The sequence below is a fragment of the Glycine soja genome, chromosome 7 (assembly GCF_004193775.1).
Source record: "Glycine soja cultivar W05 chromosome 7, ASM419377v2, whole genome shotgun sequence".
NCBI classification, from domain to species: Eukaryota; Viridiplantae; Streptophyta; class Magnoliopsida; order Fabales; family Fabaceae; genus Glycine; species Glycine soja.
Window position 1 is genome coordinate 20,794,257 of NC_041008.1, and position 7,920 is coordinate 20,802,176.

Consider the following 7,920-nt stretch of genomic DNA (forward strand, 5'->3'; position numbering starts at 1 on the left):
TATATATAATTAATGTTCATCATGAGTGACCTTAGATTCCTGTTTGAGATTAAATATAATGATTCTCTTGGACAACTTGGATTAATCATTGTATTAAATCTTGAATTGCTCGTTTAGACAGTTTGGAAAGAGTTCTTTTTTTTTTTTATTGTAGATTCATATGTATAGGTTAAGTTTATTTTCTTAAATTTGATGAAATTACGGTATAGTGTATTTCACTTTGTTCTCAGAGTGCATATTTGATTGTGGTGGAATTTATGTCACCGCTTTCATATCGTGTACTTGGAGATCAATGCGAAATGCTGCAGAAATTTTGTAAAATTTAAGACAAGAAACTTAACCTTTACATATAAATCTACTATAAAAAAATATCTTCCTGAATGGGATAGGGCCACACCTTTAACGAAAAAAGTGAGGTTTTCATGCATGGAATAACTGTGAGTATCACATAGTTATTGGTTAGATGGATCAAAGTTGGATGAATGCAAGTCGCATGAGCCTTGCATATGAGAAAGGCATTGAAGAGTACTTGTAATTTGCCTCCGAAAGAAGTTGATCGGATGAGGATGGAAAATATTTTTTTCCTTGTATAAACTGTTTGAATGGGAGACGACAAGTACTAGACGATATACGAGAACATCTTCTGTGTGAAGGGATTAAGAAGAATTATATGACGTGGATATGACATGGTGAATTGACAGACATGCAGAAGGGGTCCCAAACTGAACTGATTGATGTTGAAATGGAAGATCAGTTAGAGGATATGATTCATGATCTTGGAGAAGAGTCATTTAAGCAAGAACATTCTTCTATGTATGATACATTGGAGAGTGATTCGAAGAAGCCTTTGTATCTGGGGTGCAAGAAGTCTTTGAGGCTGTTGTCAGCGGTATTAAGTCTGGTCAATGTCAAGGTCAAATATGGGTGGAGTGACGAAAGTTTCACTTCATCGTTTTCAGGTAGTGCAGGATATGCTTTTAGAGGAAAACATGTTACCAAAAACTTACTATCAAGTGAATAAGATATTATGTCTGATGGGTATGGAGTATTAGAAAATTCATGCATGCCCTAATGATTGCATACTGTATAGACATGAGTTTGAAAAAATGCAAAAATGCCCAAGGTGTGGGGTATCACGGTGCAAAGTAAAGGATGATGACGAGTGTAGTAGTGACAAAAGCACAAACAAAGGCCCCCCCCTAGCGAAGGTGTTGTGGTATCTTCCGCTCATTCCAAGGTTTAAGTGTTTATTTGCTATGGAGAAGATGCAAGACCTTACATGACATGTAGATGGGAGAAACTACGATGGAATGCTCCGCCATCCGACTGAATCCTCCAAGTGGAAGAAGATTAATCGTTTGAATCCAAATTTTGGCAAAGAGGAACGAAATCTTAGGCTTGGACCTGTCATTGATGGAATGAATCCCTATGGAAGTTTAAGCACTTAGCACAGTTTGTGGTGTGTTTTGCTAGTAATTTACAACTTGCCTCTTTGGTTGTGTATGAAGCAAAAATACATGATGTTGTCTATGATGATATCAGGCCCAAGACAGCTACGAAATGACATTGATGTTTATCTCAACCTCTTGATTGAAGACTTAACAAAGTTGTGGGACGAGGGGGTTGTCATGTTTGATAGGTATCGAAATGAGACATTCAACTTGCATGCAATGCTATTTTTTTTACCATTAATGACTTTTTAGCATGTGGGAATTTGAGTGGATACAGTATTGTGGGTCATCGTGCATGTCCTATCTATGGAAGAAAAACAATATACACTCAGCACCAATGTTTTCTAAAACCTTATCACCCTTACTAACGATTGAAAAAATCTTTTAATAGAAGTCAAAAGCATGAAAGTACGTCATTACCATTAACAGGTCAGTAGTTCTTAAGTGGGCTGAGGACATCAATACTATATTTAGCAAGACCCAAAAGAAGTTGACAAGTAAAACTTGCCTATGGAAGAAGAGGTCGATATTGTTTGATCTTTCATACTGGTCTGATCTAGATGTTAAACATTGTATTAATGTTATGCATGTGGAAAAAAATGTGTGATAATGTCATCGACACGTTTCTTAAATTTCAAGGCAAGACAAAGGATGGTTTGAATACTTGTCAAGATATAACTAAGCTGGGTACACGTGAGTAGTTACATATAATGTCTAATGGTAAGAAAATATACTTGCCTCCAACATGTCAAACTTTGTCAAGAAAAGAGAAGACAAGTTTCTATCAGTGTTTGCATCATGTGAAAGTGACACAGGGATACTCTTCAAATATTAAGAGCCTTGTGCAACTGAAAGATCTAAAATTAGTTGTCTTAATGTCTCATGATTGCCACGTCTTGATGCAACAACTGTTAGTCGTGGCGATTCGAGACATTTTTCCTAACAAAGTAAGGCATGCCATAACTCACTTGTATTTTTTCTTCAATGCCATTTGTAGCAAAGTCATTGGCCATGTAAAGTTAGATGACTTTGAAAATGAGGCTGTTATGATATTGTGTTAGTTGGAGATGTATTTTCCTCCTTAATTTTTTGACATCATGGTTCACTTAATCGTTCATCTTGTGGGGGAAATTAAATTGTGCGGTCCTGTTTATTTACTGTGGATGTACCCGGTTGAGCAATACATGAAGATCATAAAAGCATGACTTTGGCACACATTAAAAAGATATATGATATTCTTCCAAACAATTCTTTTTCACAATCTTTCTCTAACCATTGCCATTGCTTTTTCTTTGAAAAAGCTTTCTAAACTTTGTTTCAAAACTTTGTTTTTCTGCAAGTGGAAATTCTGCAGAAAACAAAAGTGTGCTATCTTTTCATCCCTTCTTCCTCTTGCCAAAAGATTCAAAGGACTAACCATCTGAGAATTCTTTTGATTCATCCCTTTCCCTTACATAAAAGATTTCAAATGACTAACTGCCTGAGATATCTTTTGTTTCCCCTTACAAAGATTCAAGGGACTAACCGCCTAAGAATTGTTTGTCTTAACACATTGGAGCGTACATCCTTTGTGGTACAAGTAGAGCGTACATCTACTTGGGTTGTTATACTGAGAACAAGAGAGGGTACATCTCTTGTGGATCAGTTCAAATGGAGCGTACATCCACTTGGTTGTTCAAAGAGAACAAGGGAGCGTACATCCCTTGTGGATCTTTGCTTGTAAAGGATTTTATAAGGTTATTGGAAATCTCAAGAACCGGTGGTTGCTTGGGGACTGGATGTAGGCACGAGTTGTGGCTGAATCAGTATAAATCTTCTGTTTGTCTTCTTCTTTCCTACACTCTTTACTTTTCCGCTGTGTTCTTTTATTTCCGCTTTACTTTTGTCTAAGTTATTGTTTTTGTTCTTTACTTCCTCATAACTTAGTAGTAAAGCCTAATTGAATATAGTAATATTAAGAAGGACAAATTTTTAATTAGTCAAGACACATTAATAATTAATTCAACACCCCCTTCTTAATTATTCTGAGGCCACTTGATCTAACAGTATCAAGGACCGATGTAGAATGATGAGCATTCTAAGATGGTCTACGCAACCTTCATAGAATGGGCTACCCCTTTTTACGATGTTCCCTATGACGACGGTCATAAACCAATGTAGTATGCCCCAAATAACCGATGTAGAATCTTGCTTCTCTAGTAGTGAAGGGATTTTTTGAGGTCTGGGTAACGGGGAAAGAAGAAAGGAGTTGAAGTAGGGTTTCTTTGTTGTTGTTGATTTGTGCCCATTTTAGAGCCCAATAAATTGACTTCAAAACTTAAATTATAAAATAAAATTATGGCACTTAAAAGCCTTTAGGAATTGTAAATTTAATATTTTTCATTTGGCAGGCACATACTAATTTCATACTTGGAGAGGGATAAAAAGCATATAATTCTGAAAGACTACAAAAAGAAACTTCTAATTCAAGGGGCAAACAAGAGCACCTCTAATTTGAGAAACTATAAACATATTTAAACATTTAAGTTTTAATATATTTTTGGTGGATAAATACTTATAAAGAATATGAATGTGTAGTGCTAAAGCTCAAACATGCATTCCAATGTGATTTGTGGTTGAACCACATCAACAAATCTTGTGTGTGTGTGTGTATACTTTTATGTGGATGAGAAAAGAATATATGTCTAGTGCGTCTGTAACAAAAGATTAACAGTTTCCCACCACTACATAAGTGCTTTTTTGCATCATCATTTCCAGATCAGTTTATATAGAATCAATGTACAAAATGTAATAAGTTAAAATACTACATCGCTTCAAATAGAACCAATGTAGAATGAAACATATTTCATTGGTTTAGTTAAGTATTGATGAAGAATATATAATTTTACATCGGTTCAATTTAGAACCACTATAGAATGTCAATGTAAACCCCTCCTCTTGATCCTTATGCTTCACTTTCGCTCTTCCTTACTTCGACCTTGTGACCTTGCATCACTACCTCCCAAATTAACCCTCGTGCGATGACCTTGTACCTACCACTATAATCATTGTTGGTAAGCTCTTCATGCATCATTGGTACATGGATGATACGTTAATCTCCATTACCATGACCATTGTGGGCAAAGTTGTGAAACCCGGCTCGGTCATTGACCCGGTCGAGGTAGTGGATCAATGGGTTAGTGGTCCAATCAATGGGCCAGTAATTGGCTCGGTTTGATCCAGTATATATTAAAAAATTCAAAATTATATATGTATTTATTATATATTAACATATAACTAACATTATTTGATTAAGAAAAGTTTATTCATACTCCAAAATCCAAAATAATAATTGAAGTATTAAAGTTGATAACACAAGTCCAAATTCAATAAGACAATTACACAAGTCCATGATAAGTTTTGAAATGAAAACACAAATAGCATCAACATGATAACATCCATAATTTATATCCTATTTTCCTTTCCCTTTTGAAGGATGAATTTCCTAATGTACGCCTAAACATTATCAACAAGCTTGATCAAGTGAATCAAGTTATTATAGTTTTTTGTAATTAATTTAATTTTTCGAATGCTTTAGATTTCTTTTGGCAACCTTTGTTCCTTTTCTCTGCTGATATAATTAATTCTAGCATTCAGTACAAAATATTCAACTTGAATATGGTCTAAAGAGGTTACAATTAAATTAACTATATGTAAGAGATTGAATACAAGAATACATATTTGACTTTTTTTTTATCACTAGAATACATATTGGACTTGGCAAAAAATAAAATTTAAAATAATAATTACCAATCATAGTTACAAGAATAATGAGAACAAATAGAAAACTACACTTACACAAAAACACTAAAAAGAAACCAAAAGTGTTTTGTGTGTGTGTGTGTGTGTAGAGGGTAGTGGACATGAATGGGCGAAATAAGGGATAGTGGCAGCACATTGAGCTAAGCTAGGTAAGTGCATTGTGTAATTTGTTACTCTTTTAAGATTTTTGTACCTATGTGGCTTCAAATCTACGTGCATACGGTTCCACTCAGATAATGTAGCTAGAACTAAAGGCTAACCTTGTTCAACAAAAAACTAACTGACTATGTTAGAGGGGCTTCTGGTTAGGGCTTTCTTCTCCACTTCCTGCAGCTAGAATTGGTTGAGAGAAATTAGAGAATAAAGAGAAGGGTCGAGAGACAGGCTGAGGCTTTTTAGGCTTTTACAAAACGACGTGGTTTTGAAAGTTTTGTAACTTTCTTTTCACGCAAAAACCCAATATGAGATTTAAAAATCGGTCGGGTCATCGAGTTTGCGCAAAACCGATCGGGTCTGGCTAGGTCATACCAGGCCAGATGCATGGCCGGTCCAATTACCAAACTGGCCCAATTATACCACAAGGTCCCGATCAGACCAGGTTTTTGAACTATGATTGTGGGTATGCCTATCTTCCCCAATTGTTTTCTTTTATTTGTGAGGCGTTTCTCTCCTAGGTCCCTAAACTCTCTCTCCCTACCATGAGGAACCCTCCCTAAAAGCGTAGCCATTCACTATTAACACACCACCATTAAAGGTTCTTTTTGTTGTTTATTTTAACATTAATGTTAGCATTAACATTGGAATTTTGGGCTTATTGTGAACTGAAAGAGGCTTCCATCATTGTATTATTTGTGGAGAAGTTTGGGCTGTCATACATTTCATAGCAAATATTATTGTGAACTCAGACAAAACGTCTTAGTAGGCTAGGCAGTGATATTTTCATAAATATAACACTTCAAATGAACTATACAACGATGGTTACTTATAAGACCGTCTTAATAGGCTAGGTTGTGGTATTTTTGAAATTAACTAGAAGTTATTTAAGATGGTTTAGTTGTAAAACCATCTTAGAAAGCAAGGATGCAAAGACAGTTTAAATATGTAATTTCGAGCCGCTCTCTCTATCTATTTATCTCTCACACTTTCTTGTATTTCTTTTGCCTCCAAGAAAGGTGCACGCCATGACAACAAGGGCCACCTTGCTATCATCCTGTCGGAGCTCGGGTCGGTCGTCAACATCTCGTCGAAGCCTATTGCACTATCATCAACGTCAATCGTGCCTCGCACACTCATTAGCTCACTTTCCAATCAAATCTAGGTTCAATTTTGTTTTGTTTATGTCCACTTAAGATTTAGTGTTTGAGTTTGAGTTCGTATATGGGAATAGAGAAGGGTCGATTGTAGCTCTCTATTTCGTCTCTATTTACAAGTTTTGGTTTGTTTTCAGTTGTCTCTGTGGAAGAAAGCTCTCCAACAAAACCCTGTTTCTATTTAGTTCAGCTATGAATGTTGCAGATGTTAGAGTACCTTCAGAGTTGTACAGTCTTTGATCTAAAGAGATCTAAACTTGACAAATATGTGATACCATGTTTTTAAACCAAGTTAGGCATGTCCTTTACCTTACAATCTGTATGTATATCCTATCTCCAAAATGTTGTATAGTTATAATATGAGTTGTGCCCCATTCCATACGCAACTTTTTCCTCCTTCATTCTCCTTTTTTTTTTTCTTAAGAAGTGATGGACATGGATGAAATTTCAGAGTTGGTAAGATTTTTCTTTTCCTTTGTTCCTCTCTTACAACAACTGTTCCATTGAAAGTTTATGTCTTTATTTGGGTACTTCAATTTTTCTGTCATAAGCTCCTTGATAAATTGGTTGGTTCTGTCTTTGTGGGTTTGGTTTTTGTAGAATTTGGATGGTTTTTCTTCTTCTCACAAGGTTTTGGAATTAGAATAGAAGAACATGGGTACCCAGAGAATCTTGGTTTCAGATCACACAAACGGATATCAATATTCGACTGAGGAAGTTGATAGCATTGTGATTGATATGGATTCCTTCTCTTCCGGCATCAACAAAGATATCACTAAAGCTAATTTCAGAATTATAGTGAGATACTTTTTCTTTAAATAGTTTTATTTTTCCACGCGATAATTATTTTATTTGTTTTGTTTGGCACATCTTACAAGCAAAACAAGGTCAGTGGTGGTTTGTTCTTCCTACATTATATAATGTATACTTAATTTTTTTTATAAATTTATTATTCTTATTTCTTGGGAGACGAGCGAGACACTAATTAAGGTAACAAAAACGTTAGACCTTAGTCATAAGGCATGAACAGAGAATAAGGGCATTAATGAAAATGAGAAGGAAAACATACACGTTATCGGATCAGCTATTGTTAAACCTTTGCAGCCATTGAAATAGAATGTCTTTCTCAAGCATTATTATTATTATTATTATTATTATTATTATTATTATTATTATTATTATTATTATTCCACCCCTCAATTCCTTCACCCTTAACTATAATTTTAAAATGAAACATTGAAAATTAGATGAAGCAATTTAATTTAATCAATTCTTGGGGGCCACAGGTATTGCCATTATCAAAAATTAAGACAATATTTTGATATGGATTTTATGAAACTGCAACTGCTCTAACAGGG